At 35.4% G+C, this 25,733-nt stretch overlaps 2 long non-coding RNA genes across 2 annotated transcripts in view; one reads left to right on the forward strand and one right to left on the reverse strand.

Annotated features, from left to right (window-relative positions):
* The window catches only part of LOC309639237, a 283,067-nt gene that overhangs the window by 126,003 nt on the left and 131,331 nt on the right, over window positions 1–25,733 (forward strand). The gene's annotated exons all lie outside the window — the stretch shown is intronic.
* Window positions 16,321–24,744, reverse strand: LOC309639244. The gene is made up of 2 exons (XR_014251550.1): window positions 18,885–24,744; window positions 16,321–18,570 (listed from the first exon to the last, which is right to left on the reverse strand). It is a non-coding gene; the product is annotated as an uncharacterized lncRNA (long non-coding RNA).

The raw sequence follows: 25,733 nt of genomic DNA on the forward strand, positions 1-25,733 counted from the left end.
ACAATGACTTCTCATTACGTCAACAAAATCCATACATTAATGAAGTCTAAGTTCAATTGCATTGCAATATGGCTTCCTATTAGTTGGCCTTGAGCTAAAAATCTCAGATCTTTCTACATGACAGCTTTTAAACCAGTTTTTCACTACCCAAAACTTTAAAAATTAACCTTTTTGGAGCTAAATTAAAAACTATGAAATTTATTCCAATTTTATGGTATCCTATTGATGATGCATTAATATCTCAGTCAGGAGAACAATTTTGAATCTAAAATCACCTATGGCATTATTTATTTTTCTTATAGTTTGTATAACCACAATTTTGATAAATAAACCTTTGATATTTTTATTTAAATTTTTGATGTATCTTTGTTTTGCAAGGCCAAGGGCAGAAGTGTAGTAACTCTTAGGTTGGTAAAGACCTATTTATGACATTTTAAATGGGAGAGCAGCTGGAGTAAATTTTTCACTAATTATAAATCTACATATTGGCACTATCATATAACTCACATTTTCCCACTTAACAATAAGGACGTTACGTGAGACATTGGGAGAAGTTATACAAAAGCAATACAACCTAGATCTAAGGAATTCACTGTTTCTAACAATGTACCTTAGAAAATGTTTGCAAGGACAGTTTGCCATAACAGATCCAAATGAATTCATCAATTATCTATTTAATAATATACTATAGAATTTCAATATAATAAAACAACAATATAGCCTTTTTATTCCCAATATCCACTTTTTTTGGTTTCTTTATATTTTGTTTCGACAGGGGATAAATTTGTATAAAGTGGAAGTGATATAATTGTTTGATGTTTGACATTTTCTGTTCTTCAGTTATTAATCTTTTTTAAGAAAAATATCTTTCTCTTCAGGATTTAAAAACTTTTTGTCAATTATCCTATAATACAGTATTGTCAACATTTATTTTTTATGTTTATTTTTTAATTTGGAGAGTTTAAGCTGATGAGATGCTGAACAACTTTCCATTTCCTGGTCTCAAGTTTTTCCTACAGCATAAAATGTGAATAAAAACTTCGTTGTGGGAGAGCTCCATATGACTCTGCTTTCTCTCTAACATGTTTTGAAGTTACCTTGTTTTCTTCAAGTATTAGAAGAGGTTTTCTTCTTCTTCCCTATAGTATAGGCTTGTTTGGCTTTAACCAACTAACCAACTGTAAAAACAACACCACCTCAGCATTACCACGCTTATTAAGTCTTGCTCAAAATAGTCAAAAATAGTCCCTTAATCTTCATATATATATATATATATATATATATATATGTATATGTAAATATACATATATATATTCGTATCAGATTACTTGAGCATGAAATATGAAACAGGGAAAAAAAATATCTTCTGCACCTTTAAAGTTCATTTTTGTATCCATAAAGATAAGAGTAGAAGTAAAGGAGAAAAAGCATGTATACCTACATGCACAGATTAGGTGACCAGGTTAATAATATAAAACTGCTTAGAAAATGTGAATGATGGGTGTGGACAGCATTACTAGAAAGTACAAGGGAGAGGTCTCTTTTGGATATGTATTGGCAGGTGAGCATTTCCTCTCCACTTTATGCCCTGGTCTTGTGATGAAGTGTAGTTTTGCAGAAAAGGCAACAGGGCCATGGAGGAAAGTAACAGAAGAGGAGAATCAGAAATGTGTCCATGTGTCTTTGTGTCTCCACTTTCCAACCATTATTAGGTCCAAGTTTATGCTGTGGGGCAAATGGATAAGCCTTTAGAGTCCACACTCTAAACAAACTGCTGTGGTTTGGATGCAGAACTCTAGTTTTTCAATAATTAGGACAGCATCCAAAGAGAATGTAAATGACTCATCCACTAGTTTTACTGATATGCAGCTGCAAAAACATTGAAAAAGACATGGTGAAGAGGAAGAAGAAAGATGACTGCATAGATCTAATTAAGAAGCAGAACTGAGTGTCATCTACTGAAATACTACAAACCGATACAACACTTCAAATATTTTTGGACTAGATTTCTTTAGGGGTTAAACTTCTTGGCTTTGTGTAAAACTTGGCTACTTATAATGGCATTGCAAATGGATTTATCTGTGTTATTATCTTGATTTGAACTCACTCATTCTTCTCTTTCATTGTGCCCCCCATTTTGCCAAGAAAATTCACTTTCAATTACACATATATCATAACACTTAAACATTAGTTTCACTTGCCCTGGTTAATAACTCACCTTATATTCAAACATCCATCAATATAATATCAGCATAACAACTTTTATGAATCCCTTTATCATCAGCACATTCTAAATGCTTATACAATTCGTTCTCTGGATTCATATAGGAACTTGCTTAATAGCCCTTAAAGTTACTATAAACCTTGGTTGCTTTCAATCATAGGAATATTATTCATGTTTTCAGAGTGAGCACAGTTTTGGTAATTGTTAAAGTTTAAAACCATTGGGATATAGACACAGTTATCCCTATAATACAAAAAAAAAAAATCTTTTTTTCAAATGGTTATAGAGTCTCTAGAATTTTCAGGTGCCTTCCATCCACTAATAATTCTTCACATGCATTCTTGAATCTGGATATATATATATATATATGTGTGCATTAAAATGAGAATTTTCAATGGAAGAAACTTCTGAACGTCTTACATTCTGGTTTGGTAGGACAGTGGAGCAGGAGTTTCTGTTTTGACTTGAGATTAACTCAGAGACTGCTGTGGAACCTTACCTCAGTCCTCAGTTGCTTCATGGTGGAAGGAACATGTTCAAGTGAATTGGTTTTCAGGTAGCCAATAAGCATTAAACAGGCATTAAGTGTGGACAAAGGGATATTTCTGAAAGGATTAAAGGAGCATGAAAAGGGAACACAGAAAGATAGCTAATGGCATACTTTTTTTTCTTCATTTATACACGGGGCCATTCTTGAATGATACTAGCTGTTTTTCTTGAGTTTCAGCAATGATTCATATGGAAATGGTGTAAGCTATTTCAAAATAAGTACATTCATTGAAAATGGCAATAAATATGACAACAATAGATAGAAAATAAATTTTTCATGTCATAATTTTTCTGCCTGCCACTAGCATTTTACTTTATCTAGATTGTCAAAGAGTAAGAAATAATTTACAAAGTATGATCCATATAATCCAGTTGTAATGTTTCATATTAAGCTCCGTCTATATTTTCAAGATGACATGTAGAAATTGCGTGGGAAGAAATAGAACAACATATAAAACTTTCACGTTTTCCTTCATTCTTTCAACATAAACTTGTGAAATAACCCACTGTGTGTCCACTCTATACATACTTGTATTAACTACTATAGGAAAGTTAAGAGAAGTTGATGTTGAGGTCCTCCTCTTTGAGGTCTTCACAGTTTAGCAAAACAATATTTAAACTGGATATTATCATAATCAGTGAAATATGTTTACTCTATTGATACAAACTAGTGTGATGACCTTGGGCTAGTCACAGCTCAAGTATGATTTCAAGTTTTCTGTCTCTAAGTTTCCTCCCATACCTAATTTTGATGCTTATATGCTTTTATATCCTGATGAATATTATGTGCAAATGCAGTGCTAATTTCTGAAGATACAAAGAAGATACTTAAGATAATTGCCTTTAGTTAGGAAGAGAGGATATATGTTTTTCTTCTTATGTTGTTTTTATTTGCCTGTTCTCTTTTAGCTTTTCTCTTTTTTAAATGAAAGGGTTGTATGAATAATCAGATTTTTTTACTGTAAAATGGGTAGGCTTCCACTGTTTAAAAATAATCTTTAAAAAAAAAATATTTCGTGACTCGATCAGTGTTGTCACTCTCTGAGACTCATGGTAAATGAAACTGCTCTTGCAAAAAAGGTGAATAATTTTGCCCAAAGAGTTTCATTTTCATAAAGGTGTTCTAGAAGTGAAGATTTTTGACTCCTAATGCCCAAAATTTGAAGAAGACCTAGTCACTGAACAGGGTGACTGCCCCCAAAGTTTGTAGAAGGAATAGACCATGAAACTCTTGTATAAATTGCCCTGAAAATCAAGAAGTTGATCATAGACCTTGGCTTAAGGTAAAGGTATAGGAGGCACTGGGAGGAAAGCTGGTTCCAGTCAGGGAAGTGGCTGAGACTGGAAATTATCTCCTAGCCAGTCCCTGTGGCTAAACCAGGCCAAATGTGGTAAAGAAGGGTAACTAAAACTAACCCATTATTTTGTGATTGTCTTGTAACAGAACAGAATGGGGGTACACACGGTCCTGTAATACATAGGGAGTTTGACAATGGTGCATTGTTGATGAAACTTAGTCTGAAGGAACTGGATCCTTTTCCTTAAGGAATCCCATTGCCTACACAATAAACTAAATGAGTCAGGGAGATATTGCTGCAAGACCCAGCTCTTAAGGGTCACTCTTTAACTGTCAGATCATGTGAGAGTAAGAAGCAATGTTGGAGGTAGTCTTATTAGACTCAGCCCCTACTCTACCTCCAGGCTTGGGTTATGGGGATGCAGGGTGGCTGAGACTCAAAAAAGAGAACGCATTCTTGTTAGGAGCTCTTGAGAGAAATAAAATATTAATTAGAAATATTAAAGTGCCTGAACTGTATTCGTGGTCCATGTTGTGAAGCAGATTGTAACAGTTATAAAGTTGGACAACCAGATGTATAAAAATAGAGTAAATGGTCTACCTTGAATTGTTTTTCAATAACTCAATAAGGTATGGATGTTGAGTTCTAAAGCTGCCCAGGGAAAGATCAACTATGTGAGGGCAGAAGGAAGAAGGCCCCCTGATGAGACTGGAATTTGTAAATAAGTTTGTCTCTCAAAGCCTGGAAGAGTTCAGAAGAGCAGAGACGATGTGGAAGAATATACCGATCAGGAGAATGACATAAAGAAAGGCACAGAGAAAATAATATATATACATATATAACATATATTTAGAAATAATGAGACTATAGTAAAATATAAAGCACAGAGAAGTAGTTTATGTGTAATTGCCAAAGGGATAGAACATAAAGAAAAGTATGAAAAAAATTGACCAAAATAGATATTTTATTATAAAATACTATAGTACATAGCACTGATATTACATGTGGTGTATGATTTTACCATCAATGGACTTTATATATTATATACATAGTGTCCAGTCATGTACCAGATTGATATTTATTCATATCACTAGACCAAGCCCCAGTTCCACCATTTGAATGGAATAATGACGGTTGTTGGTTTCAATAATTCAGAACCCAACAGACCCTATTCGGGTAATTACTTTCCCCAGTTTCAAAGGGCATCACTCATCTTCTGTTCTATTGAGCACCTTACACCATGTGTGTCAGTGGGTAATGACCCTGAATGCAACACCTCTTTCATTACCTGTGTGTGTATGAGTGTGTGGGATACCAAAGAAATAGATCTGGCATTTCAAATCATTCTTATGGGCTTTTTACAGATGTCATTCTATGTAATTTTCACAAAATCCTTATTGGGTAGATAGCATATCCCTCATCTAACAGATGAAAAAACTGAAGTTTGGGCCATCTCTTGGTCATAATCACAGTTTTGTGCTTGGTGAAACTTGGTTTCATACCTAGATCCATCTTAATCCTTGATATATCAAGATATTTAGTGTGTGTGTTTTCTCAGGAGATGGGTTGCAATTATTATATACATAGTATTATTTTATGGTATGAATAAGATTACAAATGGCATAGAGTAGAATTTGTTCTCAAAAATCTTACCCAGAGAAAACAAAGACAAACAGATATGATGTTTAAATTACATTGTGAAAAATTGAAAAGAAAAATGAAGAAATGAAATTATTAAGGAATGAACCTTAGCGACATTAACTATTATGAGATTATGTCTTAAAAGAGAAAGAGATCATTTATTCATCTATCCAATCACTCATTTCTTGGGTATTATATTGTCATATAAAGATTAGCAAGGCAGTAAGTAAAGAATTATTTTTTGCTGTTGCTTGTAATACAGAAGTTAGGTTTTTCTTAAATTTTTGCATGAGGATATTACTTGAAGGCTAGAAGCCTCAATAGTAGAAGCAGCACTGCAAAATCCCTATTCTCCTATTTTATCATTTTATTGTTGTTGCTTATTTCTGCAAACATAATGTCCACCTGTACAGCAGATAAAGCTAGCACAAAGTTTCTTTGTAAATTGAATAATACATACAGCAATTTGTGCTTACAACCATGTAATGTATTGGGCACTGGATGCTTATTACTTGTCCATCTCTCCCACTAAATTGTAAGCTCTTTAAGGAAAGAGATCGTGCTGTATTCATTTTTAAAATCTCCCTCACTTTTTGCAACAGTTACTGATAAATATTGTCTTAATACATAAATGAGCCAATTGCTTGTATGTAATTGGCAGGGCTTTTATTCCACACCTCTCTGTTCTTTTCCAAGTCTTTGGATCAGGGAATTTTTTAGTTTCTGAAATGATAAGTCTATGTTACTAAATATAATATGCAGCTAAGTACTATTTTTCCATTTTTCTGATTTCATGTGCATGCAATTGTCTTCTAATTAAAAAGCAAGTTCTGTGGACAGTTGAGTCTAAGTGATGAACTTTCCTGCATCTCCTACACCACTGACCCTTGTACAATGCTAGACATATGATAATATATATATTGGTTGATTCTTTCTATCTCTCTTGTCTCTCTGTCTCTCTCTCTGTGTGTGTATATATATATATATATATATATATATATATATATATATATATATATACACACACACACACACACACACACACACCCCATATATGTACATTTGTACTTGTATATATTTTATACACTCTGAACACAAACAATGGATTTTAACTCAATCATCTGATAATACTTTATCTTACAATGATTAGTGCTCTTTTTGAGTTAAAATAGAAGAGAGAAGGCAAATGAGCAATGCTCTTATTTCAGGGTGACCTCCAAGGGTAATGATTCTCCTCAAACTGTTTGGGTTTTCATAAACTTGTCTGCAAGACTTAAAGTTCTTTGATCCTAAGGCTCCAGAATACAACAGAGAAAATAAGCAATTTGGTGCACAGGACTGCTGGCATAAATGTGAATTAGAGCTTTGTGATATGAGTAATATTGTGTCTTTTTACAGTTATCCCCATCATCGTGCACTAAAATTGCTTTATCTGTTGACACACTCATCCAATCATTCTTGCAGTACACATCTTTTTAAATGTCCTCTGGCTTGAAACAGAGAAATACAGTCATAATCAAATCTTGTTCTCTAGTTTCCTTCAATGTAAACTTTTTCTACTTCAAAGAGAATTTTGTCAAATGAGTGTTACAGTAATTATTCAATTCTTGGCCACAAGCATTATTTCACCAAGACAGTACTTTTCCAAACTAGTGGACAGTATTTTTATAGTTACTTATAGAAAAATGAAGTCACTTACTACAATTTGATTTTTCTGTTGCTATGGTTCAATAGAAGCTGGGGTCAGCCACCTTGCTTTCAGAATTGAGCTAATTTGAAACAGTTCACAAAAGCTGATGTTCTCACAAAGGAAAGAAATAAATATAAACATGGGGTCTGATTGTAGGGCAATCAAGACTCTAAAATATACAGCCGCAACATGAATACTTGAAATCTGTTTTTATAAAGTTGAGCTTACTAAACACATACCTAATTTGACTTTGAGATGCCATGTTTTTCAAAGCTATTATCTTTTTTTTATTGAAGTATAGTTGATTTACAGTGTTGTGTTAAGTTTCAGGTGTACAGGAAAGTGATTCACTTTATATATATATATATATATATATATATATATATATATACACATATATATGTATATATATATATATACTTTTTCAGATTGTTTTCCATTATAGGTTATTACAAGATATTGAATAGTTCCCTGTGCTATAGAGTAGGTCCTTGTTGTTTATCTATTTTATATTTAGTAGTGTGCATCTATTAATCCCAAACTCCTAATTTATCCCTTCCTCCCTTTCCCCTTTGACATCCATAAGTTTGTTTTCGATGTCTGTGAGTCTGTTTCTCTTTTGTAAATAAGTTCATTTAAATCATTTTTTTTTTTAGATTCCTCATATAAATTATGGCATATGGTATTTGTCTTTCTCTGCCTGACTTACTTCACTTAGTATGATCATCTCTAGGTCCATCCATGTTGCTGCAAATGGCATTAATTCATTCTCAAAACTCTTGTCTTAAAACTTCCTTATCTGACCATGCAATGTTCATCCCTGCTATAAAGATAGTCACTTCTGGCAAAAGAGGTTTATTAAAATGAAGTGATGATAGAGATAATGATTCTGGAAATGGAAAGGGTTACAGGAAAATGGTGGTGTCCAGGAACAGGGCTCATTGGGATAGAATGTATGGCTTTGGTTACTCCTCCAGTTTTTAGGATGAAAACCCTAAATTCTTCACTGCATACTTTCTATGCCACAACATCACTAGTGAATACCCCATCAAGTGTTATATATACTTGGAGATTGGAATCAGAGTTTTAGCAACTGTATGTCCTTGTGCAAGTTACTTTCCCTCGATGTTGAGTCTTTATAATATATGGTTTTTGTGAGGATGAAATAAAATATTTATATTAAATATTCCCAGTGTCTAGTTTATGATAGGTGTTCAAATAAATGTTTTCTCTTCTTCTTTTTTTTTTAATAAACTTTAGCTCCTTAGGTGGCTGGTGGGGTGGTTGTTCAGCAGAGATTAAAAGCAAATTGGGTTCAATTCCAGCTTCTACTAATTATTAACTCTAAGACTTCAGGCTTCACATCTCTGAACTTCAGTTTTTTCATCTATAAAATGGGGAACATAAGACTTTCTATCTTATAAGATTCTTCTGTAAAGTCCATGAGGTTACAGGTCTTAAATTCTGATAGTAGTTACTGGCACATAGTATACACCATAGAAAGGCTTACTATCTAAGAGAATGATTATGTGCCCCAGGACCCCATGCTCAGAGTTTGTGATTGATGGGAACAGGAGAGTGGCCATGAATACGTGCCCGGATAAGTCATGAAGGAAACTTCAGGAACTGAATAGAGACAGGATCCTGAACCAGGAAAGGCAAAGTATGTTAGTCACCTCTCTTTGCAAATTAGTTGAGAATTCAAGATTTTAGAAATGCAGAAAATTGGCCTTATGGAAAGGTGGATGAGAATGCAGATAGGAAGACTCAGAAGTTTTCTGATCGCTGTAAAGAGTTTGTGTTGAAGATAGGTCACAGTTCAGATAAAACCTTCCACTGCGTTACTTCCTTCTTAGGAAAACTGAGCTACATCCAGCCTAGAAGTCCAGCTGAAGAAGCTGGACCTCAAAAAGGAACAAGCTCGTCTGGGACAATAAGATTAGAGAAAATTATGCTCAAAATGTGCTTTTGGGTACACGAAATATTGAATCAAGGGCAAAATAAGATTTCTAGAGCCCAGACTCAGATACACAGCACTGAATAAAACAATACAAGAAAAATAATTACTTCATAATTTGGGGCCATGAGTTGGATGAAACTGGAGTTGCCTTGGGATTAAGCAAACACACACACAAAGACACACAGACACACACACACACACAAAGCACTAGAACAGAAGTTCTGGAGCCAGTCACAAAACTGTCCAATTTGCCTTATCTAGTGTAATGTTGAAATGAACCTGAAATGGATATTCTTTAAAGGATGATACCGAAGGTAATGTGTGAGATGCAAAGCATTTAATATGCAAGGTCTAACAAGAGTGAAAATAGATGAGAAATGAGATGACATCAGGATTCAGGTCAAAGTCAAGTTACTTAATCACTCCTTGCCTTATCTTCCACTGTAAGAAACAGAGGTTATCTTTTCTCTCTGCCCTTCCCATACGGACTGTGTCAAGGATGTCTTCCAAATAGATTGTGTGATAATTGTATGATCAATGATCATATGTGATCTCTCCATGATGTGTGATGTTCACATTTCCACAGGAGACTCTGAGGAAAAGGGCAACTGTTTAAAACACACAAGAATACCCTTGTAATGGATTTCAAAGCAGAGCATCGCCATTTGGGAGGAAGGTGGTCCTTCCGGTCACATTCACTCTGCCTTCCCAAAAGACCAGCTCCAACTCTGGCCACCTGCTCTCCCCTCTCACAGATCCCCTCTGAGTGAGAGAAGAACATTTAGGTCATTCAGCCTGGAACATTAAAACAAATGCTGATAGTTCAAGGTTAATAGATGCATAAAACAAAAGTAATTCCGTGTCAAAGCTGAGATGACAGGCGATTTGACTTGAGGCAGCCTTACAATCACTCTTTTACATGTGCTCCATGCTGAGACCAGGCAAAGGCATTATGTTTCTGACATTTATTTGTCAGGAAGGTATGACAATAGAGATTGTTTCTATCTCTGCTGCTCCCAGATGTTAACCTTCCAGCTTTAGTTTGTAATTGGGGTTCTGTGGAGCTTTAACATTTTCTATTGATTCAATAGAAGCGATAACATTTCCAATCATAAGACAGCATTATAAAAATATCAGGCAATTCACATATCAGAATGTTTGATAGCTGGGCTCACTGCATTAATTTCTGTCACCTTTTCCAGGAACCCTTTATCCTCTTTTTAATTCTGAAGGACAACTGGGAGTAGTTGCTGCCACTTTTATTGTTCAATAAAGTAGACAAAAGTTTCAATTAACAACCAAGGGGCCTCTAGGAAATTGTGAATGAGAATATATTTTACTCATTTTACTATATTTCTTTTTTCTAATGGGCCATCTGTGACTTGGAGGATGTACCTCACTTAGAAGACACACACACACACACACACACTCACAGTCCTCCTAATTCCGTTTACATTTTATTAAGACATTCAACCAAGGAAAGCCAAGTCAGGTCCAGTGAGGATATGGAGAGCAGTTGGAAGTAAGTAAAAAGCTCAAGCAAGTACAACCAGAGCAATGGATTCTCCAGGTTTGCAGAACTGTGAGGCAAGAGGTTCCTGAAATCCACATCCTTGCCTTTGACCTCGGGACTAAGGTACCCAGGAATCCTCTTGCACTGAGTAACTGGTGCCTCTTCAAAAAGAAAAAAAAAAAGTATCCTGTGTCACTTATTCACTTAGATTCCCATTCTTTTATTAAAGATTTGTATTATAGGTTTTTAGAAAATTATTAACTGCATTTTGAAAATAGCTAATAAACAGGAAAAAGCTCTGAGATTTAAAAAATGAAATTAAACATGTGACAACATTATAATTTTTCAGGTTGTGTTGTTTTGACTCAGTTCAACACAATATTTGCACCTCCTCATGGGTAGACTCTTGCCTGTTGCTACAGAAGCCATGCACATATTGATCCTACACCTTTCCTTGTTATATTCCTTTCAATTTTAACTAATCTAAACAAGCACTGTCACTTGTCCATTTGTCCATCAATTCCTGCACGTGGACAAACTCCAGCCCCACCCCCTTTGATGGAACACTTCTCAGCTCTCCCCTCTGTCTTCATATCTTGGACTATTTAAGAATGATTCTTAGCTTTTAGAGGAAAAACACTCCTCTGAGAGTCTGATAAATTTTCCTCATAAAATTATACATTTGGTTATATGAGTTAATGTATTTAAACTTTGTTGTTGACTCCAAGATAAGGACTGTTAAATAAAAGCATTAATTGCTGTTATTTATAAGTTTAATATATGACTTATTGTAACTATTAAAACATCAACTGTATGTATCAGTATATCCACAGTAGCTGTTAATGTCTTTGCTATCTCTCACAGCTCAATGCTATATAGAATTTTTGATGCCATTGTCTTTTTTATTATAATTATTATCAAATATATTAATAAAAAGGAACATACATAACCCAGAAACTAGTCTAATTCTAGAAATTTCTATCCAGTGTACCTCAACCAATTAATCACCCTCATTTTGATATGATTTTTCAAATACTAATTGGTAAAAACAAATTTCCTTTGTTCTTAAATTTAATGAGAGAGACATTGTCGAATGTCTTGTGGAAATCTAGACTTGTTATGTCTACTGCCAAAGAAGCTAAGCTATTGGGATATGACTTGTGTTTAGTAAATTCTCAGGAAGTCCTCCTTTTGTGACTTAGGCACTTACAAGCCAGCCCTTCAATAATTATTCTAGAATTATGTCTGGAAGTTAGATCATTCTTACTGATCTATAGTCTGTAATAATTTCTTTGATCCCTCTTTTGAAAATAACAATGACTTTTTTTCATCTCCTTTCTTTGCATGAATGAAAAAAGCCATGCCTAAGAGAAAGTAAAATAATAATGCCATAGCCCTTAAAGAAGAGGGATTTGATATTGTCATCATTACACAGAGATGAGCTTTGTGAACAGACATTGGAATTGTAGCAAGGAAAATGCAACATTGTTTTTACTTTGTCAAACTTACTTATTAATGCATTATTTTGCCCTACTCACTGTGCTGGTGAAGATACTGTACATGGATTTCAAGTTCTTTGTAACATCTCACTTTCTTTAAGTGTGCTGAATGGGCCAGTACCACTAATAGCACATGGGAACAGGTTAGAAATGCAGATTCTTGGGTCCAACTCCTGAATCAGAGTTTGGATTTTATCAAGATTCCCCCAGAGCGTATCCACATTAAAGTCTGAGAAGCACTGGTATAGGTAGTCTCTCTGCCTGTCTTCAAACTTGTTACGTTCACTCTAAATATCCCTGCAACCAATCACCTTCCTGATCCATGTTTTATCTGACCAACAAATTTGTCTGCATTATATAACATGGTCCATATATCGTCCAAACAATCCTCAACAAGAACAAGTCATTCTCCCCAATATAATCTTTCCCGCATAATTAAGTGGATGGTGGCCTCCCAGAAAATCTCTTTTAAACTCAGGTAAAGGCCAAAAGCTAAAGTCCTGGTTGTTCTTTTGAATTGCTTGACCAGTTTTCCATGAGATAATTCTCTCTTCAAAGGTCAGTTGTACTGATTTAGCCACCTAGAAATCCAGGTCCTACATCTTTAGGTTGAACCACATAAGAAAAATATTACTTAATATGATCAATGTTTGGGGATTTTGTTAAAGGCAAATTAATCATGTCATTATAAATTTTGAGTGTTCAAAAGATCTTAACAATAATTATGTGCTCAATAAATGCTTATGGAAATAATTAGAAAACTTAGGGGGATTTGGGGATGTAGCAATATAGATAAGACACAGCACTTCAGATGGAAATACTGTGTGTGGACTTATCCCATTGAATAGTAATTACATAGATAAAGGCTCTTTTTCTTTATGGTCCATCCAGTTGGCCTCTTCCACCTCCACCAAAGAGAGAGCTCTTATATCTCAGAAGCTCTGTAATGCAGGAGACAGACATTTCCCTCAGTCATACTATAGAAGCCAGACACCATTTTTTTCAAACCAAACAAATACACAGTTTGTCAGTCTGCAGATAGATGTTTCTGCCTTCAGATTCAAAATAGTTTTCATTTATTCATGTAAAAAAGAAGAATTTCAATTATAGTTGTAATATTTACTTACCTGGTTTCCTCATGATGGATAACAAATGTATTCAGAACTTCCATGCCTCAGAAAGATGCCACTTCATAAAATGGTAATACAATTCCATATTACAATAAAAACAGATACAATTCAAAATGCCTCAAATAGTTCCAAAAGCAATTATGCCATTTCAGAAGTAAACATTACTTACAAATTCATAACCACCCATCAAAATTATTTCACTAGGGTAAGTTAAGGAAGCATCTGCCACAATTTATGCATTTGAGTCTTTCTTATTTTTCATAGCCAACTATGAAAAAAAAAAAAAATGCTTCCAGCAAGTACTTCAGTTCAGAGTGAAGTCAAACAGTTTTCCATTTACCTAGGAATACGTACTCTTTTTAAAGCTCCAGTTCAATCTTTTTACTGTAGTAAAGGCATAAAATTCACATTTCATCCACAGGAACTAGATCTGACCAGTACCATCTGCAGGGGAACAGTGTCTAAGATTAGCAGTCTTATTTCTTTGCCTAAAAGAGTAGCAGAATAAGTTCCTTTTATATGCTGAAAAGATTCATTCTTCATATCCTGTCTGGAATAATGTTGAATTATTTCTCAACTACAAGTAGTGTTTCATAAATCATAAAAAGAATAAATCTTATTAAATCAGTTGTAGATTACAAAAACCTAAAGGCAAGGTCCTTTCTCCAAAGGACAGTGCTGTTCTCACTGATATTTTATCCTTATACTTATTTAAGAGGAGACAGCTTCTATGAGACATGCTCAACGGAAGAGTTTTTTTTTTTTTTCCTTCTTTTTATAAGGTGTCAAGTGACAAATAACCATGATAGAACAGTTCATCCACTAAATGTCTAAACATTACAAATTTCAACAATTCAATAGATATGTATAATGGAGAGTGTATATATAATGTATAAAGTCCAAATAGATAATTTTAAATTAAATTTTTGAAAAACTAATTGCCATGTCTGCTACATTATTCAGAAGATTAACAGAACAAAAAATTGATATACTCTAAGTATGTTGAGAAAAATAATCTTTACAATTAACACAAAATGCTATACTAATATCTATTCTTTAATAGTCAAAATATTTTGTAATCTAGCTCTTAGTCATGCAGTGTTATATTCACAAAAGTGTAGTTTTTATGTTTTAGGAAAAATAAACTCACTTTTACATGTCACAGAACAAAATATGAAGGAAAAAGTTATGGTTCTTTTAGAAATGTGAACTTTGCACATTACAAATAACACATTCAACAGGTAGATATTTTATAGTCTGCTTAGGGATGAAAAATTCAATATGCATATATTTATGTATTGAGTAGATTTATAGCTAACACGTCCACTGCCACTTGGTCTCAGTTCACTTTCACGTCCCTGAAAAGAACACATTTCACACATTTTAAAAAACATTTAGAAAATTTAGAAGCATTTGCCAATGTCACAAAGCAACAGCAAATGGTGTACGCATCTCTAATAACTTAGTCTAGGAATATGGAATATGAAATGTGCGATGAGGTGTTCTGTATTCTGAACTGAAAGTCTTCCTAACTTTATTGACTCGAATTTAGGGTGAGGACTGACTTCACAATTTTAGGGATGTGTGGGTTTCATTTTGCTCCAACCTGGCACAAATATATCTGCAGTTGAGAAGTGAAGCTTTACTAAGGATACTCCTCCGTAATAGGAAATGGGTTGCAACCAGTTTAGGATCATATTTCATGGCATACAGTATGCTTTTACTCACCATTTTGAAATGATAATATAGAATGTGACATAATAGAGGTCTTTATTATAAGGTATATTCACCACATATGTAATTAATACTAGCATATAGAAAAATATAGTTGTGGGAAAAAGCTTAACTTTGTCCTCCATTATCAATCCTATCAATGCTTTAACTCCACTTGTTTGCCCACAGTTTATTGTCCTGTTATGTTCCCTGGTTCCCTTTGTGATCCAGAGAAAATGTTTTCCTCATTAATGCATTCAATGAACATTTATTAAGCACTTACCATGTTTCAGTCACTGTACTAGACTTTGGGGATGGAGTTATGAACAGGCCAGTCACAGTCCCACCCTTAAAGTTTACAGCATAATGAAGAAAACACACATATAAACAGGCACTTAGAATATGGGGTGTGATGAATGCTATGGCAGGAGAAGTACAAGGTCTTATGAGGGCCAGCTGAAGGGGCACCTAACAAGAACTTGGAAGATGAGAGTAAGATTTCTTGAGGAAATAACATTGAAGCTGAGAAATAGTGGTTGAGTAAGATTAGGAATGATCCAGATAAAAAAAGAAGAGAAAGAAGCATGTTCCTTAAAGAGTAGTTGGCATGTGCAAGAGACAGATGATTCAGAGAGAATGTAACCCAACTGAGATAATGAAAGACATTCCATAAGGCTGAGATTCAGCAGTCAAAGGGAAAAGTTAATAAGAAATTCACAGAGGACGTGCAGAGAAGGACCAGATTAAGAAGAAATATTGAATCTAGAATTTTAAAAGTATAGAAGATGTCATTAAGATAGGGAATAAAACAGTGATATGACACGATCACATGTATTTTAAATGGTTCTATCTTGCTGCAATGTAGGGATTAGATTGGTGGAAGCAGATGATGAAAGGCAATAGAGAGGTAATTTTTGTAACTCAGGAACATATTATGGTGGTCTAGAAAGAATAAAGGCAAAAAAAAAATGGAGGAAGGAAAGAAAGACTGTATTACACATGGTTGTTAAGGTTAAGGTTGGGGGAGGATTTGACTGCTAATGGGTAACTAGAGGGCACTTCTTTGTCATGATGGAAGTGGAACACTATAGTATCATCTTAAAAAATTTTTATTGGATCATAGTTGATTTACAATGTTGTGTTAGTTTCAGGTGTACAGCAAAGTGAATCAGTTATACATGTACACATATCTGCTCTTTTTTAGATTCTTTTCCCATATAGGTCATTACAGAGAATTGAGTAGAGTTCCCTTTGCTATACAGTAGGTCCTTATTAGTTACCTATTTTATATATAGTATATTTTTTAATAAAAAAGTGATTTTTTTATAAATGTAGAAGAGAGGAAGAGAAGAATTTTACAAAAAAAGAAGTTTGTCATGAGCCTAGATCAGACAGCTCTAAGTTGCCTCTCCCAGATCTTTCTCAGCTGGACCAACCCCTCTTGCCAGAAGAGGTTGAGGCTCATTCCACGTTTGCCTGCTGTTGGACAGTTGAAGAGGGACCCAGAGGATGGAACCCTGAAAGAGAAACAGACCATGACTTGATACCTGATGCCAATAAGTGACCTTGACCCTGATCCATTCTTGTCCGTGAACCTCCTCATTACATCTGAGCTGGTTAGGGTCAGGTGAAGAGGAACAGGCTGGAGCTTTCCCTAGTGACCTGAATAATGGAAGAAGACATAGAGAGTTACTGAGCAACATTGTAGAGAGGTTTGTCAGTGTTTCTAATTCTCCCAAAACCAAACCAAACCAAAACAATGATGCCATGGAAATGAAGAACTGTCACATTCTTGATGCAAATTGTATCTATGCTGGATCACTCATACTAGTTTGGTTTATTCATGGAAACAGACTTTTGTGAAAATTATTTAATTACAATAATAACCAGATTACCTGATGATTTATTTAAACAACCCATTATTTTTCTAAATTTGAGATTTTTTTTCTTTAAAATATTTCCCATGGAGAAACCAATAGAGAACTAGAAGTCTGACATTCTTCCTCCTACACTTTCAGATTTGCTAGCAGTCTCAGTTTCTCCAGGGCAGAAGCAAGAGCATGAGGCTGGTCCCAGGGGAATATGCTCTGGGCCCATTCTGAGGGGTTACTGACTGCCTACCCTATGGGTAGGACACCTAATAGCAAATTTATTTTGATGCTTGAAAATCACTCATCTCTCATTTTTGTTTCTTTCTGTTTGTTTTTTGTTCTTCTGTAGGTCCAGTCCCATGACCTCCTTAGTGAATTCCTTTCCATGGTTAGTAAATTTCCACAAATTTACAGCAATGTGGTAGAAATACTAGCTTTCATAACTATGAATTCTAATATGTAGGAAATAATGTTCTAGTGCGTTGCCCCTGTAATAATATAAATGCTAATCACTTTTTTAAACTACTGAATTCCTTTATTTAGTGAAGATTTCTATAGTGAGATTCCAAAGGAATTATAGAAATACTAATTATTTTGATTAGCACAAAAGAGAGAGCCTATTAAAATTTCCTGAAAATAGTTACTCCTTTAATTTTATATGTTTTTGTCTTCTTTTAAGGCCAAACTCAAGCTATATGTCAGGATTTTATTTTTTATGTAAATAGTTTCACTCAAAATGTCCTCCCAAGTTCTTATTTTAAAATTGTCTCTATGTGAGAGACTGAATCAATATCTATTGTGTATTTCAAATCTCCATAATTGTATTGAATAGAATGAACAGTTAAGTGGAGAAATTGATGAATATTACTTTGGGAGAAGGAGCTGGTATTATTTGAAAATTTGTTTGGTGTGTATGTGTGATATGTGATTGTTTAAAATGTTTCAAATGAAAACTTCAAAGTATTTAGGATTTTTTTTACAAAGAAAATCTGCAGTCTAAGAGTATGACTATACAGAGATAAATGTTCTGGGTCTAAATAAATCCAAAATAACACGTTAGTTTGGTATTTTCAATAAAAAAAATGAGCTGTTCAATGAAAATATAATTTCAGTAGGACTGGGAAGAGGGGGATCAGGGAGGTGGGATAATTAATGATTAATAGAATGAACTCTGGAATCGGATAGCCATGGACAGAATCCCAGCTTCACCACTTTCTGTGTGATTCTGAAAGGTGTTTTCTCTTTTAACTCTTTAAGTTTCAGTTACCTTATCTGTTAAGATCAAATGGAATAATTCATGCACCACCACCCCCAAATTACACAATATCTGGTACATAGGAAGTGATTAGCATTTGTGTTACTATTGCTAGTTACACTATGACTAGTGTTAGCATTTGATATTGCTAATATTGTTGTTGTTACCTTCACTGCAACTGCTTTACCATTAGCAAAGTACCCCCAATGGAGCAGTCCTTTATCTACCTTTTTTTTTTTTTTTTTAATAAATTTATTTATTTATTTATTTTTTGCTGTGTTAGGTCTTCGTTTCTGTGCGAGGGCTTTCTCCAGTTGAGGAGAGCGGGGGTCACTCTTCATCACGGTGCGCGGGCCTCTCACTGTCGCGGCCTCTCCCGTTGAGGAGCACAGGCTCCAGACGCGCAGGCTCAGTGGTTGTGGCTCACGGGCTTAGTTGCTCCGTGGCATGTGGGATCTCCCCAGACCAGGGCTCGAACCCGTGTCCTCTGCATTGGCAGGCAGATTCTTAACCACTGTGCCACCAGGGAAGCCCTATCTACCTTTTTATTTCCTATTTTCAAGCACTTCTTTTGGTTTTACCAAATTCAATACAATTCATAAAGTATAAATTACTGAACACCTACTACATGTCAGGTTTTCTGATAGGATGCACATTTACAAAGACACAGGAGATGGGGAACAGCCATTTAGACAAACAGCACACTTTGAGAAGTGTGGAATGGAAGTATCTGTGGGGATAAGGAAATACGAGAGGGCTGGCTCTGTGGAGGGTGACAAGGAAGGAAGCTGAGGGAAAATGACATCTAAATTCTAAATCGATCCTGGAAAAATGATAATGAGAAACTCCTTAAGGGAACAAGGGAGGGAGTGGGAATCTAGGCAGAGGGAACAGTATTTTGAAGGCCTTGAAGTTTAATAAAGCTGGCCTTGTTTAAAGCATTTACTGCGTTTAATTGTTATTAAAGAAAACACGCAAGATCAGAAAGTCGTGGCACATGCATTTGCAAACTTAAGCTGGGACCTGATTGTGGAAGGGGTCATGATGAAAGGCTTAAACTTATTCAGTAAAAATACAAAGTAATTGAAAAGTTACAAGTGGGGCAGCTAATGACTGTGGATGACCCTGCAGAAAATGAGGTGAAAGATGTGTTTTGGGGGCAGTACTTAAAATGGAAGAGGAAAAAATATATGAAACTGTGATAAAAATCTTGGGGAAGAAAACAAAGAAGAGAGTAACAGCGAAAGAAAGTAACAGAGAAAGATTCCAAAAAAAATTAGAGGTTGACATAAACAGGCCATGATGGCTGACTTTGCATGAGGGGTTTGGGAGTCTGAAAAATGGAGTGGAACTCTGGTACCAGTCACAGTTAGCAGAACAGGAGGGGTACTTTTAACTCTATGGCTGGTATGAAAGCCTGAGCCCACCCTTTCCTCATGCTGAGTAGGGTTTTGGCTGTAGACTGTGAAGCCCAGAGAAGAGGTCTGAACCAGAGATTTAGCTCTGAGAAATACTAGAATAAAAGGAACTTCACTGGGAAAGAATGGAGAGAAAGAAAGAAAAAAGGAATGAGGTTGATACTGTTAGTATCACTGAAGCCAGCAATGCAGAGAAAACTCACGCAGCCATGAAAGATGGTCAACAAAGCCTAAAAAAGGAGGTTCTGAATGCAGGGAGTGGTCAGCAGAGTCCAGTCCCACAAGGTGAGATGAAGTTAGGTGTGAAAAATGTCCATTAGGCAGGTAGTTAGTGTGATCTTGATGAAGACAGTTTCAGTCTAAAAAAAAAAAAAATATGTTACTGATGAACCTAGTGGCAGGGCAGGAATAAAGACATAGACATAGAGAATGGACTTGAAGACATGGGTTGGGGGTAAGCTCGGGTGAAGTGAGAGTAGCATCGACATATATACACTACCAAATATAAAATAGTTAGCTAGTGGGAAGTAGCAGCATAGTACAGGGGGATCAGCTCAGTACTTTGTGACGACTTAGAGGGGTGGGATGGGGAGGGTGGGAGGAAAGCACAAGAGGGAAGGGATATGGGGATATATGTATGCATATGGTTGATTCACTTTGTTGTGCAACAGAAACTAACACAGTATTGTGAAGCAATTATACTCCAATAAAGATCTGTTTGAAAAAAAAAAGAGAGAAAGGTAGTGAGCAAAATCCAGATGGTCACATTTAACAAATTAATGAAGGGGACTGAGAATGCTGGTAACTCCTGGACATGAAGTTGTAATTCAGTGTCAAGAATGGCACTAACAGAGCTCCCTCTGGCCAAAGTCACACATCTGATGTAGCAACTGCTGTGCTGAATCTCAGCTCACATTTTTTATTGGTCACCATCGCAGCAAATTGTCAACAAGAGCACTGCTTTGCTGTGTCATCTGCTATTAAGGAGGGCTAGAGAATGCAGGTAAGTGTTCTGGCTTCCAACATCAATCAAAGATTTGAGTCTTTGGTTACTTACTATTAGCTGTCAACTTGAAAATGGCTGGTCTGGAAACGTTTAGATCTACAGCCATAATCCCAGTTGGAATATCCACACTGAACGAAGTGTGTCTTTCTAACTTTCCAAACTGTTTCATTGGCCTAGAAGGGTAAAGTACATTATCTCCTGCTATTTCATTTTTATTAAAACTGTTTGAACTTGGAAATGAGGCCTGATGGTCCCATTTTCAGAAGGCTGAAGGTCACTGGGTGTTTCTGTTCAAAAAGAGACAACAATGTGTAACCCCTCTGACTCCATAATCGAAAGAAATAGTGCAGTGATTACAGCCCTGTGCTGAGCTGGCGGCTGCTACAAATACTGGAACCGAATTTGATAGGATCTGGTATTACCTTATAACAGAGTATCATTCTTTACAGTTCCAAGGTCAATGTCTCTTTCTCAAATAACATTTTGGACCTATAATTGTTCATATACATGCTAGCAATTATGGGGAAATTGATCAGTCAGTAATTAATGTCATGCTATTACATTTTTTAATTTGTAGATTATGCAGCTGCAAGCGTTCTCACATTTTTAATTTGTATATTATACAGCCACAAATGTTTACAATGCCCTTTTCAATCTCCTTACACTACCACTGCCATTATTCACTATAGATTAATGATACCCCGGATGCTGGGGTTTATTTCATTTACCACTCTTACCAGGAGAGCAGTTAACATTACTGTGCTCTATTACTTAATGTCTTACTGCAGCTGCTAGTGAGCATTGGTTACCCTTTAAAATATTACCAGTCAGTTATTTTTTCCTTATTTTTTTAGCTCTCTTGTCACCAATACGACTGTGGTAATATTACCCTTTATTTCCAAATTTACTTCAACTGGTTCTATTGGAGATATTTAAATAATTCATTCTAAGTAGCACAAGTGACCTGAACCCCTCTTTATCTATCTTTGTCTATCTTAGAGCCTATTTGGGGTTATGTGACCAATACAAATTTTTCTTCTTTCTTCCAACTCCTATTATTTCCCTGGACCAGAAGCCAAGTAAATATAAAGAAACATTCTTGAAAAAGTACTTGACTTCTTTTCAACTAGCCAGAAATAGATATTCTCAATTTTGACTGAGCATAATAAGTCTTAATAGTTGAAGTTGATGCTGCTGACTGAGGCTGGGGTTATTGTCGAGCATGTGTCTCCCTTGGTTTTCCTCAAGGTGATCCACAGTTTCAGGGGGGGTCATATCTGTCCCCTTGATAAGAAGTAGTGACAACTTTAGTTCTGGCACTACCCTTAGCCATCAGGACACACAATGTGCACATCACAGCACAATTCTATGAAACAGATCATGTACACAATATTCTATTAGTTACTGAGAAGGATGCACAGAAGTAAAAAATAGAGTATCTGTCAACAGAGTATTGATATGAAATAGAATCTCATATAATTATGAGATTATGTGAGAGCACAGTAAGCAGGTTGTACTAAGCCATGTGATAAATGGACAGAAAGGCTTTATGACCAAGTAGAAGAATGGCTTTTCAGAGGGAGGAGAGAGTGAACCCAGGATGGTCAGCTTGAGCTAGACTCTGAAGAAGGAGGTGGGGGGAGGCAGGCTGAGAGTGGAGAGGGGCTTCCTGAAAAGAATTCAAAATGTATAAAAACTTCAGGCGTTAAAAGTTTGTTATACAGACAAGGGACGGTAAAGAGATGAATATGGCTTGAAGAAATTTCTTGCTGAGGAGTAATACGACTTGAAGCCAGGCATTCTGACATTTAACAATGGGCCTAGAACACCAATATAAAGATTTTCAGCTTTATTCTGTACAGAGTTTCTGTGGGGCATTTTTGATTGGGTATTTTTTGTTTCTGTTTTTGCTTTTTTTGTTAATTTTTTGGTATGGGAGTGCCATCAACAAAGCAGTATTTTGAGGAAAATAAAAAGGTAAAGGCTGACATTAAGATCATTTAGGAGGCTGATGAGTTAATTTAGGTGTGTGGGGATAAAGGGATGAACGCTGATAGTGTTTACCCAGAAGGTCCCAGACACTTGGGATGTTCCTCCTGTCTCCTTCTTAACTCTGCACTCCTGACCCCTCAGCTCCTCTACAGCTCTGTAAATCCTGTCCACTTTTAAAGTTTCAGAACTTGAATGCTGCATGACCTTTTAATCACTAAGAGATTTATTGTTTTTGTATTTTAATGTAATATTACACATGTATATGTCTTGCTTCCTAAAATAAAGTAATATAATCATAATAATGATTATGGGTCAGGCACTATACTAAACATTTTATGTGCATTATTTTATTTCATTCGTACAATTGCCTCAGAGGTAGGTGCTTTTGTTTATTTATTTATTTATCTATTTATTTATTTATTTAGAAATTAACTGAGGTTTAGTAATTATTACTCAGTGATGTAAATGGCAGACTCATAACTTAAACACTGATTTACAAATTGTATTTATTTATTTGTTCGTGGATTTGTTCTTTCAATTATTCATTCATTCACAGATATTCATTTCATTAAGTGACTAGCAGTCTTTGATACCAGCTTTGATCTTATATTAGGAATACTTCAGTGAACAATAATAGATGAGAGCCCTGTTTCTTGGTGCTTATGGCTGAGCAGCAAGTAAGTGCAACCTGTATGTTGAACGAGTTCTAATAACAATGTAATCGGAAAATACATTTATTGTCTGTCTCCCTGTATCTCTTTAAATTTATTATCATACTCCTGGTAAAAAGTATGTAAATTCCCATGATTTGGGGGTGATTTTCAAGTAATAAAAGGTCCCCTTTTAGATAACTAAATTTTTTCCAATTTTATGGAAGAATAATTGACATATAATTGTATATATTTAGTGTACAACATGATGATTTGATGTACATATACATTGTGGAATGATTAACAAGATCAAGATAATTAACACACCCATCACTTCACATAATGAACTCTTTTTTATTTTACTTTTTTGGTGAGAATGCTTGAGGTTTCCTCTCAGCAAATTTCAAGTATATGATACTGTATTATTAACTATAGTCACCATGCTGTACATTAGAACCTCAGAACTTACTTATAACTGAAAGTGTGTTCTCTTTGATCTACATCTCTCAACTCCCTCCCCACAGCTCCTGGCAACCACCATTCTATTCTCTGTTTCTATAAAATTGACTTATAATTTTTTAATATTCCATATATGTGATACCATACAATATTTGTCTTTTTCTGTTTGATTTCCAGTCATCATAATGCCCTCCATTTTCATCCATGTTGCTGCAAATGGCAGAATTTCAGTAGCTTTTATGACTGAATAAAATATCAAAATATCAAAAAAAACAAACAACCCAATCCAAAAATGGGCAGAAGAACTAAACAGACATTTCTCCAAAGAAGATATATAGATTGCCAACAAACACATGAAAGAATGCTCAACATCATTAATCAGTAGAGAAATGCAAATGTCAAATGCTTTTTCAACATCAATAGAAATGATCACGTGATTTTTGTCCTTTATTCTGTTAATGTGGTATATAGCATTTATTCATTTGCATATATGGAAGCATTTTTTTTTTTAAAGAGATTGGAGTTTGTTTATTTATTTATTTATTTATTTATTTATTTATTTATTTATTTATTTTTGGCTGTGTTGGGTCTTCGTTTCTGTGCGAGGGCTTTCTCCAGTTGTGGCAAGCAGGGGCCACTCTTCATCGCGGTGCATGGGCCTCTCACTATCACGGCCTCTCTTGTTGCGGAGCACAGGCTCCAGGCGTGCAGTCTCAGTAGTTGTGGCTCGTGGGCCCAGTCGCTCTGCGGCATGTGGGATCTTCCCAGACCAGGGCTCGAACCCATGTCCCCTGCATTGGCAGGCAGATTCTCAACCACTGCATCACCAGGGAAGCCCTGGAAGCATCTTTGAATCTAAGGAATAAATCCACTTGATCAAGTTGTAGGATCCTTCTAATGTGCTCTTGAGTTTAGTTTGCTAGTATTTTGTTGAAAATTTTTGCATCTATTTTCATCAGAGATATTGGCTGGTAATTTTCTTTTATGTAGTGTTCTTGTCTGGGTGTATATCCAAAATAAATAAAATCAGTATCTCAAAGAGATATCTACACTCCCACATTCATTGCAGCATTATATGCAAGATATGGGAACAACTTAAATGTCCTTCAACGGATGAATGGATAAAAATGTGATACACAGACACACACACACACACACACACATTCACTGGAAAGGGGGAAGGGTAAGCTGGGACAAAGTGAGAGAGTGGCATGGACATATATACACTATCAAACATAAAATAGATAGCTAGTGGGAAGCAGCCGCATAGCACAGGGAGATCAGCTCAGTGCTTTGTGACCACCTAGAGGGGTAGGATAGGGAGGGTGGGAGAGAGAGAGATGCAAGAGGGAAGAGATATGGGGACATATGTGTATGTATAACTGATTCACTTTGTTTTATAAAGCAGAAACTGACACACCATTGTAAAGCAATTATACTCTAATAAAGATGTTAAAAAATAAAATAAAATTACAATAAAAAAAGCATTTGACAAAGTTCAATTTCCTTTTTATGATAAAACTCTCTCAAATTAGGTATAGGAGGACTGTACCTTAACATAAAAAAGGCTATATATGACAAAATCACAACTGATGTCATACTCAACAGTGAAAGTTAAAAGCCTTTCCTTTAAGAACAAGACCAGATACTCACTCTCATCATGTCTATTCAATGTAGTACTAGAAGTCCTAGCCAGAGCAATTAGGCAAGAAAAAGAACAACAAGAACTACTAAAATTTTCTGTTTGCATACAGCATGATCATATTTATAGAAAACGTATATAGACAATTAATAAGTCCAGATACAGTAAGAATCAAAACCTTACATTTTATTCAGTGTTATAGTTGCTCTTCTTTCCTAGCCCA

The sequence above is a fragment of the Balaenoptera physalus genome (genome assembly GCF_965194825.1).
Source record: "Balaenoptera physalus genome assembly, chromosome: 12".
Taxonomy (NCBI): domain Eukaryota; kingdom Metazoa; phylum Chordata; class Mammalia; order Artiodactyla; family Balaenopteridae; genus Balaenoptera; species Balaenoptera physalus.